Source organism: Notechis scutatus, chromosome 2, assembly GCF_049901735.1.
Source record: "Notechis scutatus isolate UNSWTSFEM ecotype Mainland chromosome 2, rNotScu1.2, whole genome shotgun sequence".
In the NCBI taxonomy this organism is placed as follows: Eukaryota; Metazoa; Chordata; class Lepidosauria; order Squamata; family Elapidae; genus Notechis; species Notechis scutatus.
Window position 1 is genome coordinate 252754531 of NC_142010.1, and position 25937 is coordinate 252780467.

Sequence of the window (25937 nt, forward strand, 5' to 3'; positions counted from 1 at the left end):
GAAATTCATTTAATTTGTAACTTGCCATTTTATCCTATAAACTCAAATACTTATTAGCACTGTAAATATGCCTTTTTTTACTGGCTGCCTGACAGCTCGCATGTTTTCTATGTTGTCTTCTTAAACATTTATGAGTGTTCATGAATATGCAACGTTCTCAGTCTAATGCCTGCAAAGTGGTTGCAAGTACAAATGCTATGTTAATATTTCATAGGGCAATGGAAGCAAATCAACTATCATAAATTTTGAACAAATATGTTGCTTCATTAATAACTAATGAGCCAGTTGCAAAGGAGCTGGTGATTTGGCATTTAATACCAAAAGTGGTGTTTAAAAAGTGCTTATGTGGTGAAATAATCATTCCTTCTAAAAGGAATTGCACGGGGCGGGAAGGGAAGGAGGGAGGGGGGAATGAGAAATCGGCAAATGAAATTATTTTCCCATATTAAAGTTTCCAAAAATGGATGTTCTTTCTCGAAGCACAAGAGGAAGAAAAACTTATTGCTGAATCTATATATCAACTTTCATTCTCAAGTAGTTTCCTTTCCCATTTGTTTCTTGTTGAAACCATTTGCATACCGTAATTTATAACGTTTGTGACTTTTTGCACCAGGTCTGCAGGTTACATGAAAGTCACAAGATCAAACTGTAATTTGCACACAAATATGAGAATGTAAAGCACCCTTGGAAAGATATGTGTAGCAACAATCAGCCAAGCATTGCAACACCCTCGTGGTTCCACTAGCTTCCTCTTCAAGAGCTAGATTTGGGACATCTAAAGGTGTACTAAGATTGTTATCGATGGTCCTAGCATTGTGTGGCCATCCTTTTCTGGGCTTGGAAGATGAGAAGGATCAGGTCAGGTTAATCCTTAAATGGCAAGATCTTCAGAGAATACCACAGCTCTAGTCTAGATGGGGAAATCAGAGAACATCCCATGTGAAAGGCATGGCAAATATTTCTCATGAAAACAACACTGATGTTGTTTTAGGAATTGCATTCATCTCTAGGACATATGTACCTCTACTACATCACAGACTGCTTTGATTCTCATAGTTGTTTTATAATGCTTTATAAGAGCCATGGTGGCACAGGGGTTAAAATGCAGTACTGCAGGCTACTTCTGCTGATTGCTGACTGCCAGCAAGTTCGGCAGTTCGATCCTGACTGGTTCAAGGTTCACGCAGCCTTCCATCCTTCCGAGGTCAGTAAAATGAGGACTCTGATTGTGAGGGGCACTAGGCTGATTCGTAAACTGCTGAGAGAGGGCTGTAAAGCACTATGAAGAGGTATGGAAATCTAAGTTCTATTGCTATAATCAAACAATTTCCCCAGTTTTTACTGACCCTCCCCATGTTGCTGGTGACATTATGGGACAGGAAGATGTTACAACAGAAGAATAGAATAGAATAGAATAGAATAGAATAGAATAGAATAGAATAGAATAGAATAGAATAGAATAGAATAGAATAGAATAGAATAGAATAGAATAGAATAGAATAAATTCTTCATTGCCCAAGTGTGATTGGACACACAAGGAATTTGTCTTGGTGCAAATGCTCTCAGTGTACATAAAAGAAAAGATACATTCATCAAGAATCAAGAATCATAAGATACGACACTTAGTGATAGTCATAGGGTACAATAAGCAATCAAATCATACTAGGAAACAGTCAATATAGATCATAAGTTACAGTCATATAGTCACAAGTGGGAGGGGATGGGTGATAAGGAGTGATGAGAAGGTTAATAGTAACAGTAATGCCGACTTTGTAAATAGTTGGACAGTGAATATGAGTTGGAAGGGACCTTGGAGGTCTTCTAGTCCAACCCCTTGCTCAAGCAGGAGACTATTCAGGACAAGTGTCTATTGTTCTAAGTATCGCCCAGATTTCTTTGGGCCTGGATTTCTTTGCTCCATCAATCCTACTTTCTTCCCATGATTTCTTCCCTTTGCAAGGTATGGGACTAATTGGAAATGGTGTTTAGGTGTTTTAGACAAATATATGTCCTAGCATGCTAGTTTATGTTGGAATTATGCCTTTAAAAGCAGAATTGGAAAGCTTTTTAAAAGTGAGACTTTTATTCTTAAAATAAAAGGATTCAGTTAAAATGGTGCAATGCGGGTATGTATGCACACATGCAGCCATGTGCCTAAAAATGGAACGGAGGAGGTGTGACACATTTAATGTGCTTGAGATCAATCACTGGGCATAAAACAGCATATAGAATTTAGGGGGAAATTAGTCTTTAAATGAGAAAGGGATAGCATGGAGAAAATTTAGATCTGTCTATATCAGAGGTGTCAAACTCAATTTCATTAAGGGCTGCATCAGGGTGTGTGACCTCGGGATGTTTGTGTGGCCAGGGTGGGCATGGCCAGCTTAACATCCCTTGTATTAGGGGCGCCTGTAGTGGCCTGAGCATTTTGCCAGAAAAAAAATGGGTTCCTGAACTCCGTTTTTGGCTGCAACGGCCTCCTGCAAGCCTCTCACTACCGGTACAGCCGAACCAGTTCCTCCGACGATCAGCTGAGAGGATAAAAACGACAAGCACATGGGGGTGGATGGGAGGTCATTCCTAGCTTTTTATTTCATCATCCTCTCAGCTGATTGGTGTGTTAGGAGCTCATGCACGCACATATTAGAAGCGTGCGTATGTGCATGCAAGTTAGAGGTGCACATGCATGTGAGCGCATGTGCAATCACCCACCGAACTGGTAGCAACCAAGGTAGAAACCCACTACTGCACAGATCTAAGCACCCCGTGGGCCAAATCTGATCATGATCTGTCTGTATGCCAGCTTTCCTAGTAAAAATATAGATATTACTAATTTGGGAGTTATGGAATGTTAAGAAGGAAAATTAGGGAGAAAAGTTTAAACAAGGAAAACAAAAACAATCCAGGTTTATCTATTTTGGAGAATGTGTGAGGGGCAGAAAGATATAGTCATCCATGTAAAACCTGTTTCCTGTATTCACCAAGCCCACACCTGGTCAAATCACACCACATTGGGTAGTAATTGTGCTTGTATGTGTTAAATGTAAGTAGAAATCTGTTTTGGTGTTTCTATAGAGCTCTGTAGAATCTGCAAACACAGACTCTAAAGCTGGATTTGTGATCCCAAGAGAATTTCACTCTCATTCAGACAAATGAGAGCAGAATACACTTTACTGCTAAAACTGTTGGTTTATTGAAGTTAAATAAGGTATAAATGTTTTTATTTTTTTCTCTCCCTCTAGCACATAATTGGGCATGTCTCTGGCTGTCATGTCAAGACAAAATCTCTAGCATTTCAAGCGCTTAAAAAGAGGGGCAGAGCAGTTGAAATGACAAGAGAAATAAGAGACAGTTTGGTCTAGTGGTTAAGGCACCAGGCTAGGAAGCAGGAGACTGTGAGTTCTAGTTCTGCCTTAACCAGAGAGAGCCTGTGGGGTAACTTTGGACCTATCATTCAGTCTCAGCTCAATCCACCTCACAGGGTTGTTGTTGTGGGGAAAATAGGAGAGGAAGCTGTGTGGGACATACATGCTGCCTTGAGTTATTTGTGAAAACAATAAAGGTGGGATGCAAATAAAAATAAATAAATAAACAGGCACACTTGCAAGGTATTACTGATATAATTCTCTTTGGAACAGGCACATCTATTTTACTTTTATAACAGAATGATTGCAGAAGACTGAAAGGAAAAAGTTCTACCTCCCGGAATCCATATGGGCAAATTCTCTGCAAATAAAGAGTCCCATGAAATCTTCCCTCCAGTAGCTATGCTTTAATATATTTTTTCAGTCAGGTAGAACTTCTTCAGTTCTTTGGTTTAACTAGTCAACTGAGGCAGAGAGAGAGATATGGCCGGCTCACGAGGAGTTGCCAAGGAATGACAGACCTCTTTGACGGAGATTGGTTTTATGGAGCCACTTCAATTCATTTTTTGAGGGTTCCTCCCTGCACCTGGTTGTTTTCTTGCAGATGTTTCATTGCCCAAACTAGGTAACAACATCAATGCACAATCATTCTGCGTTGTGCAATGCCCAAGCTCAAAGAACACTTAAGGACCTCTCATTTCAACCCTGATATCAATTCATTTTTCATCCAGCGTTGCTAATGGAGTATGTCAGAATATCAACAGGAGGAAGGGTTAGGGGTACGGGGAGTTTGGGAAATATGTCCTTGTCAATTTTCCTGGAAGCTCTCAGAAAATATCGCCTTGTGTCAAGAGATATAAAAAGAGGACACTATTTCAGTTCTGCACAATTCCAGAAGGTGGCACTGGGGAACTATTGCTCTTCCCATGGCAACAATGGATTCATGTTCCTCAAGGCTTGTTTGGGTCTTTGAAAAAAAGTTTCATCTGAAAATTCCAGAATTTTAGGGGAGTTCCTTCTGTTAGAAAACATAACAAAAACTACAAAGAGAAACCATCCCAAGTCCCCCCCCAACATATTTTTAATCACCATTCCCCCCTTTTTAAAAGAGCATTAAATCCTATGCAAAAATAGCAGCAATTCCAATTTTTAAGAAAAGAGAGCATTAAATCCTATGCAAAAATAGCAGCATGGTAAAGAAATCTGCAAAAAATGTCCTCTCCCTCCAATCTTTCTGAAACAATCTTAGCCTAATGTAATACCCTTAAATTCATAATTACTCTGAGATTAAATCATAACTGATTCTGATGTTTGAAAGCGATTCTCTTATTACAGTTACATGGAGAGAAATGGTATTAAGTATATATCTCTCAAATGTCCTGATTTTGATGCACTGGTCCCCCTTTTTTAGCATTCATAACAGAGAGTTTCTCTTTCAATCTTGTAGAAATATCACACAGAGAAGATTCCTGAACTTCCATTATAATTTAAATGCCTATTCTTCAGCATAAGAGATCTACCATGGAATCGTTGTGATTATTATTATTATTGCTGCTGTTATACCACTTCACTTCTGGAGACTCTGAGAGGTTTACAGTATTAATGTCAGAAAATTAAAAGCAAACAGAACTTGATTGTATCTGAAGAGCATCTGACTCTCAAATACCAGGGTATCTGAGGAGTAGTCTTGCCCAGTGGTGCAATTCAACTGGTGTAACAACCAGTTTGGTGAGCATGCACTTTGTGTGTGCACATGCGCCTCATGCACATGCATGCCAAACGTGGGCTTTGCACACGCGCACAGCGTTTAGAAAAGACCATTTTTAGCTATAATACTTCCCTTCTGCTGCATCCCCAGTGAGTAAAACAGCTGATGCGCGGCAAACCACTCTGCTGCGCGAATAAGCTGTGCTCAAAAACAAGGAAATAAAACACAAGAAAAAGGCAGGGGTGGGTGGGAGGAGCTAAATGATCACTGGAACTACCAGTTCGCCCGAACCATTCCAAACTGGTAGAATCACACCCCTGGTTTTGCCCCAATGGGTTTGGCCCACCTCACTCACTCCAGCAGAAGGAGCTTGCTACAGATCTCCTCTGTCAAGGAATTTCAGTTGGTGGGGTTGAGAAGAAGAGCCTTTTCCATGGTGGCCTCTATCCTTTGGAACATTTGCTGCCAGAAGTGAGATTCATTCTTTTGGTCTTTCAGAAGACTCTTAAAACCTGTTTTGCCAGGCACAAGGAACCAAGCCCACACTGTGGGTTGATCAAAATCACTTCTTCATTATTGCAATTCCTATTTACAAGAATCTTTCCAGATCAGCTGGCCAGCTCCTTACTTCCCCTGAAGCCTTACCTCACCCGTCCCAGGAAAATGCAGCCAGAGTCTAAGCTTGGCTTGTTTGGAGGTTCTAGCAGGGGACCACAGCTGTCATATACCCCTGACCAAAGATCAATACACTTCTTCTATCTAGGATGGTCGTCCTCTTCCACCAAGTGTGCCGCTTCGGGAGGGACACACGTAGAGAGGTGAGGGAGGAAGGGGACACCTGCCTAGCCAGCCAGATCAGCTGAATCAACCCTGGCGATCAATGGGGTGACAGATGTCGCAGCCAGATCTCCCTCACATCCTGAACAGCAGCGAGGATTATATTTGCATGATACTGGAAAAATGAAGATATATCACGAGATGAAGAGGTAGTCAGGAAGATACTTGATTGTACAGAAATGGACATTGAAAATTAAACAGAAAGAAGATGTAGAATATTATCAAACATGGAGCCTATTTTACCAATGGTTGGGAAAAAAAGAGGTGGAGATTAAGAATGTAAATTTGTATTGTTAAGCACGTTAAATACCCAGACAACACAATGTTTATTAAGCACTAAAAATTAATAGAATTTTAATAATATTTAATAGAAAATCATTTTAAAAAAAAAGACTCTATGCTTGGTCCCTTCTTCACATCTCCCTCCCACTCTAGCTGGAGATTCCACCAGACCTGTGGCCCCCAACTGGGGTTGGCAGTTGGTTGACAGGATAAGAGAGAAGACCCCACCCCAGTGCCATCCCCCTGAGCCATTCTTCCCCCCCCGTTTCAGGTCTCTATTTGCATTTTATTAATTTTAACTACTTTTATATTTATCTTTTTCATTTTGTAAGCCACTGAACCAGAGGTGGTATTTAGCAGGTTTTGACCAGTTCAAGAGAACTGATAGCGGAAATTTTGAGTAGTTCAGAGAACCGGCAAATACCATCTCTGACTGGCCCCACCCCCATCTATTCACTGCCTCCAAAGTCCCAGCTGATTGGCTGGGTCTTCTTTTGTTGCCCTGCACAGGAGAACGGAGCTGGAAAGCAGGTGAGTGGGGTGGAGGGGGAATGACGATTTTGCAGTATCCTTCCCCTGCCATGTCCACCAAGCCATGTCCACCAAGCCATGCCCACAGAACCTGTATTAAAATTTTTTAAATCCGACCACTGCACTGAATGTTGCTTCAGAATTGAGATGAGCAGCAAATACATTTCATTAATAAATAAATACATAAAGAATAATTATAATCAGTGTTCTACAATTGCACGTGCTTGCTGAACCAAAAATGCCTTTTTGAAAAGCCTAATTTTATGCCTATCTGGAAATGTAATTAAGGGGTGTTGGTGGGTTGGTGTATTTGTGTGTGTGTGTGTGTGTGTATGTGCGCGCGCACAAGCGTGGGTTGGAAAGAATGATATCTGTAACTCAGTAGGGCATCACTGAGAAGATCTGAGGTTAAGATTCCTGAGGATGGACCCCTACAAGGTCTTTCTCCAGATCTTACTGGATAGATGGGTTACATTCAGACATCATGGACATATCCAGGATCTGAGCCACATGCTGTGAATGATGGATGGACTCAGTTGAAATTCTAAGCACTTACATTGCTTTAATCTGCAGATTTAAAACATTTTAACATTTTGATTGCTTATTGTACCCTATGACTATTATTAAGTGTTGTACCTTATGATTCTTGACGAATGTATCTTTTCTTTTATGTATACTGAGAGCATTTGCATCAAGACAAATTCCTTGTATGTCCAATCACACTTGGCCAATAAAAGGATTCTGATTCTGATTTTATATGGGTCTCCCCTTGAAGGCAGAAAAGAAACTTCCATTTGGCTAGTGGAATCTTAATTAAAGTTAGTTTGTTTGCTTATATTTCATATTTCTTAACTACTCATCTCCTTTCCTAAACAGATTAAATGATACTCCTCTTTTCCCAGCGTTCCTAGTTGTCATTTTATTTCTCAATTCAGTAGAAATGCTTTCCTATTTCACACTTATTTTTCACAAGCTTTTCAGCTGAAACATTTTTCAGTTGAAACATATTTCAGCTGAATTTCTTTTTAATCTTAAAGGACTAAATAATCAAGAAGCAGAATAATATATTGATATAAAAGTTATGGATCGTACATACTCAGGATATTCACTTCTGCTTTTCATTTCTAGCTTGAAGCTAGTCTAATTATTATTATTTTTTTCCTGATTTTTCAATTGGGATATATTGAGTCTTAAAAATGGTGATTGAACAACATACGACTTGGTTATGGATTTAACCCATTTTCTGGATTTGCACAATACACTGATTCATCAACTTAGAAGCGAGCTGTGCAACTCTCTACACCAAAAAAACAAATACATTATTACATGTGTTGAATCCTATCTGAAATCCACTGAGGAAGCTCCTGGGAAACACTGATTAGTTAGTTGCATTTGATGCTGAATTGAGTGATCTATTCATTATCAAAATGCCAAATGGGTTAATTTCACGATTGCAAGATGAAAGCAGAATCAGACACAGAGACAGCAAGCCAGCTTCTCTAAATTGGCTTGATGGAAATCATTCTATTTTTTTTTTTTTTTTTTGTATAAAAAAAAGATCTTTAGAAGGTTGGCTTTAATGAAGTTTATTTTCCTTCAGTTCTCTTATCCAATCTGTTATATTAACTGAGAACAGGGAAGTAAAAGGGATCTGAGTGTGTGATTTGCAAACTTTGCTTCATAGGATTAATTGCACACCCAAATTGTCCCGTTCCCCCCCCCCCACACACACACATACCCCCAAATAAAAGGCCTGAGTAAGTGGTTTGAGGTCAGAATAGAGCTCTGCAGTAAATGTCCGAAGAATGGATTGGGTATCATGTAAATGACTTGTTTGAACTTCTTGATTTGTTTTAGATAGCTCAAGCATAAGCAAACCTATTGTTTTCTTTGTTGTGTTTGAGTGTATATGAATGTGTGCTTGGATATTTGTGGAAATGCAGATCCCATATAACAGCAAAGATTTCTTATAGATCTCCAGCAAAGTCTAAAATTTGCTGGGATGTGAATTGAGGGTGAATTCATTTTTGATCAAGTATGTAAAAAGCATCATCATACTTTGTTATATAATGTAGACATTTTTTAAAAAAATACAAAACTCTCTTTTGATTTATTGTTGTGATGATGGTAAATCTTTCTTGTATATTTATGTGCTTAGCTTACTTCTTCCATTATTTGTAATTTTAGAATATTATTTCTTTGGGGTGATATTATTTTGCTATCAAGTTCTATCGTTTTCATTTAAGCAGAAATATTTTGGTGTGCATATCTGTGTGTCTGTGTGTGTTGCTAAGGTTGATTTAGAAAAGGTTAATAGAAAGATAAACAAATTAATTCCCATTCCTATTATTATATTACCTGATTAATTTTGTAATACTGTACAGCCCCTGGCTATATTAGTTTGGTATTTTATATGACTCAATTACCTGTTAAAAAGACAATTGTGCATTAAATACATTTTACAATAAAATATGGCATATTTACTATGTTACAGCGTTTTTCCATAATCAGGGAATAAATATGTCAAGAATGGGAAAAAAACTTTGAGAAGATTTTCACAAGGCAAATGCTAAATGTTCAAGGCACATTTTGTGAATGCAGAGAGATTATTTTTTTCTTTTTGGAAATGCCTATTTATGTTAACAAGAAGATTTTATCGATATTCAACTCGCCATCATTTTTACCAAGTTCAGAATTACATAACTTTTTTTGAGCCCAAGAGTAACAATTGGTTTTTGAATGTCAATGAAAGTAAATTCTTGCCCAAAGCATAACTATAATAAGTTATAGTTATTACTACTATAACTATAAATACTATAACTATTATTACAACACTGTAATCTTTAATTTCCCCATTCTGTCCCATTAAAATTGTCATTAAGTAACAACATTCAGAAGAAGCCACAACCAAAGGTTCTGAGGACCACCATATAGATAGTATTCAACTTATACCACATTTGACCTCAAAATTTCTGTTGCTAATTAAGGCAGTTATTAAATGAGATTTGCTCTATTTTACAACCTTTTTTGCAGAGTTGGTAAGCCGATCACTGAAGTTGTTAAATTAACCATGCGGACATTAAGTGAATCTGGCTTTTCCCATTGATTTGCTTGTCGGAAGTTATTTGGGAAGGTTACAAATGGTGATCACATGATCCCAGGACAGTCATGAGTACACGCCAGTTGCCAAGCACCTGAATTTTGATCATGTGACCATGGGGATACTGCAACAATCATAACTGTGAAAAACAGTCATAAGTTACATTTTATTCAATTCAATAAATCAAAGTTAGTTTGGCTCTTACTTCAAGGAAAAGAAATTTAAATGCTCATGTACAGTATGTTCCCCACATCTTCCTGTATAACATTTTAGAAATGGCATGTCGTTGAATCAATGTCACATATCATAATAAACCCCCGAAACTCTCTCTTTAATATGTTTCAGTTTAAAGCAACTACTGTATGTTAATTGTGATCGCTAGGTACACAACCAACATTTTGGCATTCAGTGGTTACAGATCTAACTTAATAAGGGGGGTGCGAATGCTAAAGCAACAAGGGTTGTTTTTTTGGAGGATTTTTTTTTAATCAAATGACATTGAATTAACATACTGTATAATAACTGCCTTGTTAAATTTAAATTAAGCCCTTATTTGAGACGCATAATCTGGAATGTGACTCAGTGTTCTAACCACATTTAGATTGTTGTCAGTACAATTAGGATTTAGACTTTAAAAATTATTCTTTAATCAATTGCTATAGCAACTGCAGGAGAGATTCACATTCCCCCCCATAAAAATTAAAGGCACCCCCATCTCTGACACCTTTGTTTATTCCAAACATCTGCATAATCTATACATCTGCTGAACCTACCAGAAACCCAGAATGGGCTTTTCTTCTCATTAGTTTCAATCTTGCTGTAAAGTCTTACAGCTATTCATTGTGGCTGCATCTGTATCTTCTGGAGATGATAAAAAAAGCCTGATGGCATCATTTTCATTCGTTGGATGGCCAGGTTCTAGATTGCTTCAGTGATGAGGCTACTCAACTAGGGCTGTTCTGATGTTTTCAGGTGGTTTAGCTTTAATGTGGGACACGTTAAGGGCAGTAATCAGTTGATTCTCCCTTGCCTTTTTCTCCTCATACCTGGCATTTTCTGCCAACAGGATAAATAACTGCTTAATCACTGCTTTTAACATGTGGTGGAACAGGCAACTCTGATGGGTTCTTAGGATAGAGGCGTTAGCACCTTTCAAGTCACTGACCAGAATCAGATTCACATTCAGAATAGAGCTGGAAGGGACCTTGGAAAGGGGTGGGCTGCTGGGGGTTTGCAGGAGTTCAGGAGAGCCCCTAGCTAAGATTCTGTGCATTTCATAGAACCCCCAAATCCCACTCCTGGCTGGCCCTGCCCACCCTTTCCCTGCCCCTCCCAGTAGTCCCCATGTGGCCAGTTTTGGATGCAGGTAAGTGCAGGGTGTGTGCAGAAGCTCAGGGATGGTGAAAAATGGGCCTCCTAGAAGTTCGGAAAAGCTGGAAATGGGCCCATTTCTGGCTTCCAGAGAGCCTCCAGACCCCAGGGAGGCTGTTTTTGACCTCCCAGAGGCTCGAGGAAAGCCTCCGGAGCCCAGGAAGGGCAAAAATGCCCCTCCCCCCACTGTGGTGCAGGAGGCTGACTAGTCCACACCCATCATGGGCACGGCCACCCACCAACTGGGCAGAGAACCCATTGCTAAATTTTTTGAAGCCCACCTCTGACCTTGGAGGTCTTCTAGTCCAGCCCTCTGCTCAAAAGCTTGATGGCAACATTGATACAGGATCTCCATCCATCCATCCATCCGTTTCAGATGGAAAGCACCAGAGGGCAGAGACCAGTTGTAGGCGTAGAAGTTATCTGTGCCAGTGACCTAACATTCAAGCTATTTCTTTCTTTCTTTTTTTTTTAGTGTCACATTTTTATTATTTTTTCAAAATATAAAATGCAAAGAGAAATTCAAAAAAAAAAAGTAATAGAAAACTAGGAGTAGTGGGAGGGAAAAGAAAAAGAAAAAGATGGTATAGAGAGGGAAAAAGGGAAAGAAAAAGGCACCAAATTCCAACTCTCTTTAGCCCAGTAGAAGATAATAACATTACATCCTCAACTTTTTATTTTTACACAACAATGTGTACAAGCCATTTCTATAACAACAAGCCTATCTCATTAGCAAAAACAAAAATTCATTTTTTTTCTTTGCAAGCACAAAATCCAGAAGCAATTTCCAAATAGAAGCAAGGTTAAACATTTTCTCTTCTTTGATAAAGGAATTAATTTGACCATCTCTGCTTCTCCTTGCTGTGGGGAATAATATATGTGTCTGTTTACTATTGAATCCTTATCATAATTTATATTAAGAGATTCCCCTATATTATTTCAATTTGTTTTAACCCTAAAGGGGGAAAATACTTTTTCTAGTTGTGATATTTTACTAATTTTAAAAAATGCTCAGATATTATATATGAAGGGGAAAAATCCATTCATTTTAAACTCAAAACCTAAAACACAAAACTACACCAGATTTTTCTATATCTATATATCTCTGTCTGTCTGTCTGTCTGTCGGTCTGTTTGTCAGTTTGTCTGTCTGTCTATCCATCCATCCATCCATCCATCCATCCATCCATCCATCCATCCATCCATCCACCTCACCAATATAAGTCCAATTAACTCCATTCAAGCTACTTCTAAATATGGGTCTATCAAACTTTGGAAAGTCCACTACAGTCTGAAAATGGCTTGGATAACAGGTCAATGAAGTAAAGGACATGGGGTAGGTCAAATGGGATGGGGACTTTCCTACCTGCTTCATACTGCATGACTACTCTGTCCTGCCAACCTGTCAATAAGATTATTTAATTTCGGGCATGGGTTTAAAGCAGGGGTGGGGAACCATGGACCATGCTGGCTCAGGAGTTCACAAGTCATAGAAGGGCCATGATTCCCCTGGTTTAAATCTTCCAGTCCCATGAAGGGATTTTGGATAACATTGAGCAATCTCCTTCCCACTTTTTCCTGTCCTCTTCCCTCCCTTCTCCTGCACTTGGGACATGTTCAGTGGTGGGATTCAATTTTTTTTACTACCGGTTCTGTGGGTATGGCTTGGTGGGTGTGGCAGGGGAAAGATACTGTAAAATCTCCAGTCAGAGGTGGTATTTACCGGTTCTCCAAACTACCGTATATGCCGGCATAAGACGACCCGGCGTATAAGACGACCCCCAACATTTCCACTCAAAATATAGTTTGTTATATACTCGCCCCTCTTCCGCACACCTTCCACTTTTGCACTTTTTTTTTTTTTGAGGCACTTTTGTCTACCGTGGAAAGCGAATCCCGTGAAGCTGAAAGGAGCAGCCAGCCTTCTCCCAGCTCCCAAGGAAACGAGGCTCGCACCGCCCGGGCTCGCTGAGGTATCCGGCTGGGGCTGTCAGGAGTTGTTACCGCTGGCGCGGCTCTGCGCGGCTCCAGTCCAGCGTTGCCTCGGGAAGGGAAAGGCAAAAAGGAAGAGCCGGCGCTTTGCAATGGCAGCAGCGGCTCCTGGTTTTGCCTTTCCTTCCCGAGGCAACGGGACTGGGCTGCGCGGAGCCGCGCCAGCGGTAACAACTCCTGACAGCCCCAGCCGGATACCTCAGCGGAGCTCGGGCGGTGCGAGCCTGCTTGGGAGCTGGGAAGGCTGGCTGCTCCTTTCGGCTTCACGGGATTCTGCTTTCCACGGTGCGCAAAGTGCCTCAGCGCTGGCAAGCCGCAGTGCTTCCCAATTACTATTTGCCGGCGTATAAGGCGACCCGGCATATAAGACGACCCCCCAATTGGAGGCATCTTTTCAGGGCAAAAAGTCGTCTTATACGCCGGCAAATACGGTACTCAAAATTTCCGCTACCAGTTCTCCAGAACTGGTCAGAACCTGCTGAATACCACCTCTGGACATGTTACTTGAGTTTGATAAGGGAAGCAAGTAGAATTCTCACCAATTTTGCTCTCACATCCATATTTGCCAAGAGAGTGGTTGTCCTAGCAGTGAGTTGGCCACAGGTACCCAAAAGTAGCCAGCAGGGTACATACAATGACACTGAAGTGAGCCAAAGGACAACTTTCATGAAAAGTAAGAGAAAAAGTACAGACTACAGTCTCTTTTGTCAGCAAAACATTGTAGGTGACCTAGTGGTGCTAGAATCTACAACCTACAATCTGACTTTTTTTCCACTTAAATTGACAAGAGCACCACTCCTTTTATTTGAAGATAGGTTTGTCATTCAAAAGTCATGTTCAGAAACAAGTTCAGCGGTTTTCCAGAGGAATATTTAGCCTGGATAATAAGGAGTGCATGTAATGACCACTTTAGATCTGCAAAAAGGCAGGAGGCTGCTTATTTTGACAGCCCAGACAAAAGAATCAGGGAGGACAATGCTCACTAGATGGAGGGGGAAGGGTGGTTCCCACAGTAGTTTAACATGGCCAATAAGATCTGTGCAGATCCCAGCTTTAGATCCTCATTGTTAGCAGTGTTTCCAACGAAGTACTGCAAATTATTTACACAGCAAGTAGTTTGCGTCAAACTGTTTATAACTGCAATGGCTAAAAAGAAATTCAGGTGTCCTGTCTGATGGGTTGAGCATTAAACTACAGCAAGCATTATGAAGCTATAGCCTTTAGAAACTGTTAGCAAGGCATCTCTCTCTCCGTGATTAGAGGAATGCAAGGATGAGCCTCTAACACTGCTATTAAACATCCTCATTTGCTCCATGGTTGATGGTTCAGCTGGGCAATTAACCGTTTGCCCTTTTCTGAACTTGCTTTATATCTTTAAATGTACATTCTAATGGGGAAGGACACCAAGGCAACGTGAAATGTAAAATAAAGAAAATTAATTGATAGAATGGCTTTATATTGGCTTTCCGTCACAAAGTCTTGTGAAATTTGAGGTTTGCTATATTATTATTAGTATTGATCATTGTACAGTGATGCAGCTTCCAAAAAAAAAGCCAACAGTTCTAGGCTGAGCAAACAGAGGGATAGAATCAGGATTATGTGAAGTGTTAATATCACTTTATAATGCCTTGGTAAGGCCACATTTGGAATATCGCATCCAGTTTTGGTTGCCATGATGTAAAAAAGATTCTAGATGAGACTCTAGAAAGAGTGCAGAGAAGAGCAACAAAGATGATTAGGGGACTGGAAGCTAAAACACATAAAGAACGGTTGCTGGAATTGGGAATGGTCTAGTTTAATGAAAAGAAGGACTAGGGGCAGAGGTGGGATTCCACTGGTAACACCACTGGTTCACTTCATGCACATTCACACTAAACATGTGCTCCACGTTTAAAAAATCACACACATACCCTCTGTGATGAAAATCATCACTTCCTCTTCAATCATCTGCAATATAAATGAACCAGATTTTTTTTCTTTTCCACAATAGCATGTTTTGGGCCAGATATCCGTCTGTTTGGACCCAAAATTTCCACAAGATCTTGACCTATTCATTTTCAAGAACTTTGTCAACTTGGTGTTCCCAGTGATTTTTGCTGCATTCAAACCCAAACTTCTGTCAATTATTATTATGTTAAATTTATTTGCTCCCTATCTTGCCATGGGACTACTCTAAGTGGCTGTAGATCCAGAGGTGGTATTCAGCAGGTTCTAATCAGTTCTGGAGAACTGGTAGTGGAAATTTTGAGTAGTTTGGAGAACTGGCAAATACCGCCTCTAACTGGCCCTGCCCCCATCTCTTCTCTGCCTCCCGAGTGCCAATTGATCTGCTGGGTCTTCTTTTGTTGCCCTGAACAGGAGAACAGAGCTGGAAAACAGGTTAGTGGGGTGGGGAGGGAATGGGGATTTTACAGTATCCTTCCCCTGCCACGCCCACCAAGCCACACCACACCCACCAAGCCACACCCACAGAACCAGTAGTAAAAAAAATTGAACCCCACCACTGTGTAGATCCAATATCAATAGAAAATGCACAATCATAGCAAAGACGTGATACGCCAAAGGTTTCTGCCTTAAAATCACACCCACTGATATTTTTTTTTCCTTAAGATTATATCTCCCAAATATACTCTCCTCCTTTATGAAGTCTGGAAATCATTCCAATAATCGCTGCTCTGGACAGTTAGCAGCTTGTAGCTTCAGATCTGTGCGGGGACCCCAAACACTATTTTATTTTGAAATTATTGAAACCAGATGGACTTTAAGGATGATGATGCACAAGAACCAACCAAATCACAGCTGGGCCTTGGCTCTGAAAGGAGATCAACCACTTTGGATGATCCATGGTCGCCATCCAAGCATAAAATGGAAAACATGGACCATAGCCTTTCCATTTCTTCCTAGCATGGGAAAGTATAAATAAACAGCTACAATATATTTTAAAACCAGCATAGGATGAATTATGCAAAAAATGCTTTATAATGGAGGAAATGGTCCAAATTTCCTAACAAATGGTGCAGGTGCTTTTGAGCTACATTCCTTCAAAATAAGGTTGTTAGGAAGGGTTTTCCCCCCTTTCAGAGAGCTGGTAACTGCCTTGTTTTTCACCAAAACAGAACAAAATTTACAGAAAGACTAGTTCACTATTAAAGGAAAGAACACATGAGGGTTTACAAAGCACATACCCTTAAATTTAAATATAAATTAAAATAAACCTACTTTTGATTTGATTTGGTGACAAAAAGTAATAAAACATATAGAAAAACTGAGCCTAGAATGAAGAATATCTGTGACAAGCTTCAGGAAAGAGGTTGATGTTTTTTTGTGTGGAAAGGAAGTCGGATGCCCCATTCTGAATGTGCTAAAGTTAGTTGCTGGGAATGAAGCATAGGGAGAACTTTAAGAGACTATCTAGCTCATTATATTTTTCCCTAAAAGAAAATATCATTCTGAGACCAACCAAAAGATAAAACAACCATACAACCTTTTATTTTGGGGGATAGACAGAGCAGAATCCTGAGGGGGACAAACACTTTAGAGAAGAGTTAGCTTCAAGTCCTCTTTGCCCCACCAGGAGATGCTGTGATTAGAGAACATTTCATTGCTCTGTTGGCAGAACTTGTCAGTCACAATATAAAGATATTAAATGTTGCATTGGTAACAGATTTCAGGTAATCAGTGCTTGGCAATAGCTGAGGGTGGCTCACGTGGTTAGGATGCTGAGTCAAAAGACCATTGAGAGGTCAAGAGTTCAGCAGTTTGAAACCTGAGAGCGAGCTACAGGATGGAATGAGCTCCCGTCAATTCTCCCTAGGTCCTGACCTCCTAGCAGTTCAAAAGCATGCAAATGCAAGTAGATATAAGGTACCACTTTGGTGGGAAAATAACATCCCCTGGGCAACAGTGATGTCATCAACTACTCCTTTCAACTCAGAACTGCTTCTGATGCTAATTTAGTAGTAGTAGCAGAAGTTAAGTAGCTGTTGGACACATCCAGACATCATTGAATACTATGTAGGTTAGTCCTAAAGGTGCTTTTTCAAGAGGCAACTGGACTTCCTTGTTTTTCTTCAAAGATGTTTCACTTCTCATCCAAGAAGCTTCTTGGTTGAGAAGTGAAATGTCTTCAAAGAAAAACAAGAAAGTCTAGTTGCCTATTGAAAAAGCACTTTTGGGACAACTATGACCTGACTGACTGAGCATCTCCATAGATGTCAACCCTAAGTCCCATACCTGCATTACATTTGTTTTCTTTTTGTGTTGTATAGGTCACCTTCAAGAAGTGAGGGAAGCTGAATGTCAACTCACAAAATATTTCTATGGTCTTTTTAGAATTGCCAACAGAAAGAGAGGGGGAAAAGAGGTTTGAAAGAGCAGTGCAGCAGCTTGGAAATCAAAAGTGCATTCCATAAATAGTTTTCAAAGATAGTAACTAGGTGACTGAAGTTTCTGCCATGCAAAATTCTAACTGGAGAACATGATTAATGACTCTTGGCTATGGATGTGTCTCATTGGAGAATATGAATTATAATACACCCAGGGGTTGGGGGGAAAACAGTGTCAAGGGTGACAATGAATGATGTGTCTCAGAGTTGGCTACATCCAGGCAGTGCCAGACATGTTAACTCCCAATAAATCTTTTTGAAGTTTTGGAAGTTTGGTTCGAGACTCATGATTTAATTGGGGCAACAGCCAGAATCCTGACATAGATATATATGGAAGGGACTTCACAGGTTTTCTCGTCCAACGTCCTGCTCAAGCAGGAGAGTCTACATCATTTCAAACAAGTGTCTGTCTAGTCACTTCTTAAATAACCCCAGTAATGAAGCACCTACAACTTCTGAAGGCAAGCTGTTCTACTCGTTAATTGTTCTCACTGTTAGGAAGTTTCTCCCTAATTCCAGGTTGCAAAGTCTCTCCTTGATTAGTTTTCATCCATTGCTTCTGGTCTTGCTTTCTGGTGCTTTGGAAAATAAGTTGAAATAATAGATTGTATAGAGATGGACAGGCTAACGATGAAAATAAAAGACAGAGAAGATTCAATTTACTATAGGGCCTGGGATGCCTGGGATGAGTGATTTAGAAATAAAAAGAAAATAAAATGGCAATTAGGAAAAGAATGAGGGAATATGTAAATATATAAATACACCATGGAGAAGATTGATGTGTAAGGATAAAAGATATTGATCTATAGCAAGAGTAAGATGTAATGGTAAAGGAATAAGTAAATATATATACTGAAAAATGTAAGGAGATGCAAAAGATGTCCTGAAGTTGATAACAATGTATAAAGTTTTGGTGAACATGACTTTTGTTACACTGAACCAGCATGCCAAGAAAGGAAAAATTATCAAAAGTGGGTCTTCAATCCGTCTCTACTTTTCTCCCTCATTCTGAAATTCCTTCTCTAGCAAGTAGAATGAGGCACAGTAGATATAAACATTTTTCTAGTGCTCAGGACTAAGAGAAGCTTTAGGCTGGGAAGCTACACAAATGTTTCTTGCCACTTATTCTATTTCCCATGGTGGTTAATTCATTGGGGAGAAATCACTCAACCAGAGAAACTTTGGGGACTTTGTACACAGAACTCCTTGCCTGCAAATCTTGCAAAATAGATCCCAGGCTAGAAGTCTATTTATAGACGAGGTGACCATCCTTCATCGAGCTTGGTTTCAAACCAGTAGACCATTCTTCTGCAAGATGATGTTCTTCGGATAGCCTGGGACTGTAATGACCTAATTTCCCAGCCAGCTTGGTGAAACGATTTCATTCCCAACAGTGCAAGTTGGGGAAAGCTGCATAAAGTCAGGCAAAGTAATTAAATGATGAATATCCTTTCCCCATGTTTATAAATATAGGGAAAAGATTCCCAAAGTCACAGTTTTACCAAAACAGTCAGAGCCGTGTTCTCTTAAAACTCCTGCAATTGAGATCATATGATAGGTTTGTTGATAGGGGGGGGAAAAAACAGTGGCAGAGCCAAACATGGGTGTAAAAAGCTTTCCTGCCTTTGATGTCCCCCGTTTGTCTCCTCTTTCTGGCATCTTTTATCCTTCCCAAATAGCAAGTGGCAGGAAACCCAAAGGTGCTTTTTCAAAAGGCAACTGGACTAAGTTTTTCCCTGAAGATGTTTCACTTCTCATCCAAGAAGCTTCTTTAGTTGAAAATTGATGAACTGAAAAAGCTTCTTGGATGAGAAGAGAAATGTCTTCAAGGAAAAACAAAGGAAGTCCAGTTGCCTTCTGAAAAAGCACCTTTGGGACAACCATGACCTGAATGAATGAGAATCTCCATAGACAAATAGCAGGAAAGAAACTGTCATTCCTTACTAAAACCTGAGCTGGTTCCCTGGACAGCATGATGCCCACCTGAAGTGAAGCTAAAGGCCACCTATTGCTCTGAGGACTTCAGGGTGCCAATTCTTATCCTGAAATATGTTGGTTTGATTTGATTTTGAATATGTCCACAATAGGTCACTCCTGGCCCTTGCTGCAGTGAGTCATCTTAAAGATTTTAGTAGAGAAATATTGAAGGTATACTTTTAAACATCCCAATGGGATCGATGGGACTTAATGTTAGCTAGATGACACCCTCCAGTTCAGATTCTTGTATTTTTGAAAATATCAGTTTTTCACAGCTATGACTCTTTGATGACTTACATTTTCCCTTCCTCCAAGCCCGCTCACCCCTCCCAGTTTTGTTCTTCCCGTCTAATCATTTAGAATGGATACATATGGTATGTCTGTGATGAAAAACAAATTCTATAAATAACCATTTCACTGTTCTCTTAGTCTAAGCCTGCTTGGCACCTTGGCATGGTAGCCATTAACCAATTTGTTATAGGTGTTTGTTCAATATACACAACTGACAGCACCTAGCACCTGGCGCTATTAATAACTCCGTTCTCCGACTCTTTCATTATGATCACTCTGGTGTAAAGAAGTAACCCCCACACTTACAGATGTAGTTTAATGAGGCTCATGTTGCAGCCAGATGTCCAACAGAGTGGGTATCACCTATACATCTTTGTTCCCAAACAATGCTGAAATATCCATTAAAGGTATATTCATAAGAGCAGACTTGTAACTGGCATCTCTAACAGTACACCTCATTTGGAACAGATGGAGAAGGCAAAAAAAGAAAAAAAGTAAACAACCACAGAAAAGTATATTTCGCATTCGTGCTGTGATTTTATTTGATTTTTAAATAATTATCTGATTAAAAAAGCCAAATGCCAATTTTCAGTTTTATTTCTCACCAGTGGTAAAATTGTCGTCCCTTTGACAGTGAGGTGACACCACGAAGGGATGATGGAATTCATAAAAGTGGCAATGGTATCTTGACTCAACCAGACAAGATTTAAGGGCTGCCCAATCTAATTAATTTACAGCGGTGGGTTTTATGCAATAATCCAAATGGTATTATGCAATGATCATAATACACCCTAAACTACACATTGGGTGCCCTTTATATGATTTATTTATTAATAGGGTTCTGCAGGGAGTGGGAATAAAAACAGAGCAGCCCTACATCAGAAACACTCACTGAGAATTTTGCTAAAGCCACTTAGACAAAGCATGTGATTGCATCAGAAAAGGATGGAAATCGGTAAATAGAAACTTCCTGATAATTAAAGCACATATGTTGCGCCTGAAGTAGGATGGGGAATTTGTGCAGAAAGCAACCATGTCCAGCCATGCACAAAGCATCGAGTGAAGTCTCACTTGCACTAAGAGGATGAAAATTATACACTCTTGTTATTTCTAAGAGATGCTGGGCAATAAACTTGAAACTTCAGAATGAAAAATATGTATATAGATGCTACATAGCTTGACACTGTTAACCTGTTGGATGCCATCTTGCAATGCCGTAATTTATAAATGCCAGAATATATCACTTCACAAAACAACCACTGGTATTTATGGTGTGTGTGTGTGTGTGTGTGTGTGTGTGTGTGTGTGTAATCAAAATTGTGTTGGTTATGGCAGGGCAATCAATGTCACACCTTTTATACATGTGTATGATGTTGACATATGTACAAAGTGAACAGGGATTTGTTACACTGGTGGAACCTTTAGTATATAGCAATAGCAATAGCACTTAGACTTTATATACCACTTTAGAGTGGTTTACAGCCCTCTCTAAGCAGTTTACAGAGTCAGCCTATTTCCCCCAACAATCTGGGTCATCATTTTACCCACCTCAGAAGGATGGAAGGCTGAGACAACCATACATACATACATACATACATACATACATACATACATACATACATACATATATATGGTATTCAGCTTTGTTCGGGTATTTTCCCATGTCATTGTAGTTGTGCTTTTAAAGTTGTAGCAACGTTTCAGCAATATATATCTTTGGTTATTTGGGTTTTCTCCCGCGTAAAGTTGGAAGTATCTAGGCGACATTTCGATGAAGTCTCATTCATCATCTTCAGGCTTGTGTCTTCGGCTTTGTGCTTCTCGGAGTAATATGAGCTTGCAGCTGCTTCTTCCTTTTAACTGCAAGTGGGGGTGTGACTTGATTGGGTGGGGGCTTGGCTATGTTCTGATTGGCTGGGGGTGTGTTCTGTTCAGGTGGGGGCTTGGTTGTGCTCAGGTTAGTCTTAGTTGCCGGGGGATTTGAGCTGGTGAGCTGTGATCCTGTTGTTTAGCTTCGCGTTCGTGGTCATGACACATCTTCATGGTGGGCGTCCGTTCGCTTCATGTATGGGTCGGAGGGGTTTGAAGCGGGTAGTGATGCAGCTGCGGTACGGCTTCTGGTCCGTGGTCATGTCTCATCTTTCTGTGGGTGTGAGTCTGCTTTCTATGTGGAAGTGTGGTTGTAGCAACTTGTGTGGCCCTCATGGGTGTGGGTCTGGTGTCATTCTTCATGTTAGGTACTCGTTTGTTAATGAGGGTGGGTTTCCAAATGGCTGGTAGGCGGGAGGTATCATCTTGTTTATTCATGCTGTGTGGGCATTTTTCTATCTCTATGGCTTCTCTGATTATTCTGTTGTTGAAGTGTTCGGTTTTGGCGATAGTTCTGGAATTTTTAAAGTCAATCTCATGTCCTGTGGCTTTGCGGTGTTGGACCAGGAAAGAGGTCGGTTCTTTTGTTTTGATTGAGTTCTTGTGTTCTTCAATGCATGCACTTATTCTTCTGTTAGTTTGTCCAATGTATGTGGTGGGGCAGGCGGTGCAAGGTATTTCGTATACTCCTTGGTTTTCTAACTTGATTTTGTCTTTAGGGTTTCTTAGGATGATGGATATTTTTCTGTTTGTGCAGAATGCTGTTTTAATGTTGTATTTTTGGAGGATCTTGCTGATTTTGTTTGTAGTGCCTTTTATATATGGGAGAAGGGCTTTGCTGTTCTCTTGTTCTCTGTCTTGGATTTTGGTTGGGGTTTCTTTTTGGATTAGGTGGGTAATCTTCTTTCTTTGGAATCCATTGGCTGTTAGTACGTTAGTGAGAGTGTGTAGTTCAGTTTTTAGGTGTTGTTCGTTGGCTAAGCATTTTGTTCTGGAGATGAGTGTCTCGGCTACGGAATTGATCTGTGCTGGGTGGTGGTGTGAGAGTGCGTGTAGATAGCGGTTTGTATGTGTTTTCTTCTGGTAGATGGTGTGTCCTAGGGAGACTTTGGATTTTTTGTATACTAAGACATCTAGGAAGGGAAGTTGATTGTTAGCTTCTGTTTCCATGGTGAATTGTATTTTGGGGTGTAGGCTGTTGAGGTGTGTGAGGAAGTTGTTCAGTTTTTCTTTCCCGTGTGGCCAGATTATGAAGGTGTCATCTACGTATCTGAGCCAGAGTTTGGGTTTGTGATCATATTTTTCTAGAGCTTGTGTTTCAAAGTGTTCCATGTAGAGGTTTACGATGACAGGTGAGAGGGGTGATCCCATGGGTGCTCCTTCTATTTGTTTGTATTTTTGTCCATTGTAGGTGAAGTATGTATTGGATAGGCAGTGGTTGGTCAGATCTAGGATGTGCTTGGGGGGGTTGTATTTGTTTTGGATGGCTGTCAAGGCTTCTTTTATAGGCACTTGGGTGAAGAGGGATATGACATCGAAGCTCACTAGTAGGTCGCTGTGTTGTAAGTTTTGTTTCTTTACGATCTTGATGAACTGGAATGAGTTTCTTACGTGTGAGTTGATGGATTCTGCATAGGGCTGTACTTATTTGGCTAGGTTTTGTAGAGGTGAGCCTATGGAGCTGACTATTGGTCTAAGTGGGGTTCCTTCTTTGTGTATCTTAGGGAGACCATAAAGCTTAGGGCATCTGGATGATTTCTCTCTGGGTATGATTCTTTGCTGGATTTCTTCGCTGATGGGGTAGGCTTTTATTTTGGATCTGGTGGTTTTTTCTAGGTAGGTGGTGGGGTCTGTGTTTAGGAGTTTGGATGTGGGGTCTTGGAGTAGGTTGATTAACTTGGTTTGGTAGTCAGATGTGTTCATAACCACTGTCGTGTTGCCCTTGTAAACCGTACTGCAGCTGCATCACTACCTGTTTCAAACCTCTCCGACCCATACATGAAGCGAACTGACACCCACCATAAAGATGTGGCACGACCACAAACGTGAAGCTAAACAACAGGATCACAGCTCACCAGCTCAAATCCCCCGGCAACTAAGACTAACCTGAGCACAACCAAGCCCCCACCTGAACAGAACACACCTCCAGCCAATCAGAACACGCCAACCCCCACCAATCAGAACACAGCCAAACCCCCAACCAATGAGAACACACCCCACCCAATCAGAACACAGCCAAGCCCCCACCCAATCAAGTCACACCCCCACTAGCAGTTAAAAGGAAGAAGCAGCTGCAAGCTCACATCACTCTGAGAAGCACAGAGCTGAAGACACAAGCCTGAAGATGATGAATGAGACTTCATCGAAACGTTGCCTAGATACTTCCAATCTTACGCGGGAGAAAACCCGAATAACCAAAGAGATAGATAGATAGATAGATAGATAGATAGATAGATAGATAGATAGATAGATAGATAGATAGATATAGTGATATAGGTGGTATAACTTAAAGCTGTCAAGTTTGAAGACCCCTGGACTAGAAGATCTCCAACTTCCGTTCCAGTTCTGTGATTCTATCACTCTATGATTCCTTGCTATCTCACACATCAGCTCCAATAGAGAACTTCTCTATCCCTTCTTATTCCCAGCAAAGGAAAATAAGGAGAAAGTATATTATAGCAGCTGGATGCTGATTTTGGATCAAGAGATTTCTGTTTATGTTCCCAGCTACCGTCCAGTGTTCTGACTTCAGAACGCTCACAACTGCTTCTAGGAGTGTTCTTGTAGGAAAATCCCTCACTCAAAGAGAAAAAAAAATCATAATATAGATGTATATGGTCCTTGGTACTCTCTGAGCTTGATTTTTTTTTTTTTGCAGATGTTTCATTACCAAACTAACAGTATATATTGCTCTGTCAGTTTCAGTGAGAATAGTCTTGGTTCTTTGATTGATACAAATATTCTCTTCTATCCATAATGTAGGTGTGTTTTTAAAATATACAGTACATATACATGAATTTTGAGTGGAGGATTTAAAACACAGCTGTTGAAGCACAGAGCATTGACAGAGAACTCTTTGTAGCCCCATACACACCAGGAAGGACCTCAGGATTATGATAAAGACGTGGACAACAAAAAAAAGTATACTTTGGTGACATAATTATCAAGCTCAGTTTGCCAGTGGCACTCACCTGCTGCATGAATCTGGCATAGTTTTTCAAGTGTAGTCATCAACTCAAACCACACAGTAAGCTAAAGGTTTAATTATACACTTTATACAGAGATAGATAATACAAATACTTATATACATGAATACTCTCTCTCTCTCTCTCTCTGTGTGTGTGTGTATATATATATATATATACACACACAAACACACACACAGAGTATATATACTTACACACATATGTATGGTATTCAGCTTTGTTCAGGTATTTTCCCACGTAATTATAGTTGTGCTTTTAAAGTTGTAGCAACGTTTCGGCAGAATCTCATCTGCCATCATCAGGCTTCTGTATTGTGTTCGTCATGAGTCAGACTTTTACAGACTTTTACACACACATATATATACATGCAAATATACATGCACACAAACATAAATATGTGATTATTCGGTAAGCATTTTCACATTGTAATTGGATAATTGGTGCATTTAATCATGCCAAGAGAGAAATAGGGAGAGAGGGAGGGAGAAATAGGGAAAGAGAAGCAGGTGGACAATTGGTTGAAAAGATTTCCCCCCCCATATAAAAAAATACTTGTGAAATTTATGGGCCATTTAACATGCTAGTTTAGTTTAAAGAGGTATGCATTTACATGTGTTAAGCGCTCCTTACAGATCTCCTTTAACCTTTCTTGGAAAAGGGCAACATAACAATCATTGTGCAATTTAAGCATCAAGATGATGGTACGGTATATCAGTGCAAATCTGAGAAACCAAGCGCAGGCAACCTTTTTCATTTGCATCCTATTCTTTAATCATCACTCCTAAAATGTTTGTTTCTTTCAGGAGTGTGCTGTTGACCCACATCTCACCTTATGCCACCAGACTTGAAATTGTAGACCCAGAAAAATTAGAACTACGCCACCTTCGGTTCGATCTAAGTATAGTATATAAAATCATACATTGCAATGTCCTACCTGTCAATAAATACTTCAGCTTCAACCATAACAATACAAGAGCACACAATAGATACAAACTCATGGTTAACTGCACCAAACTTGATTGCA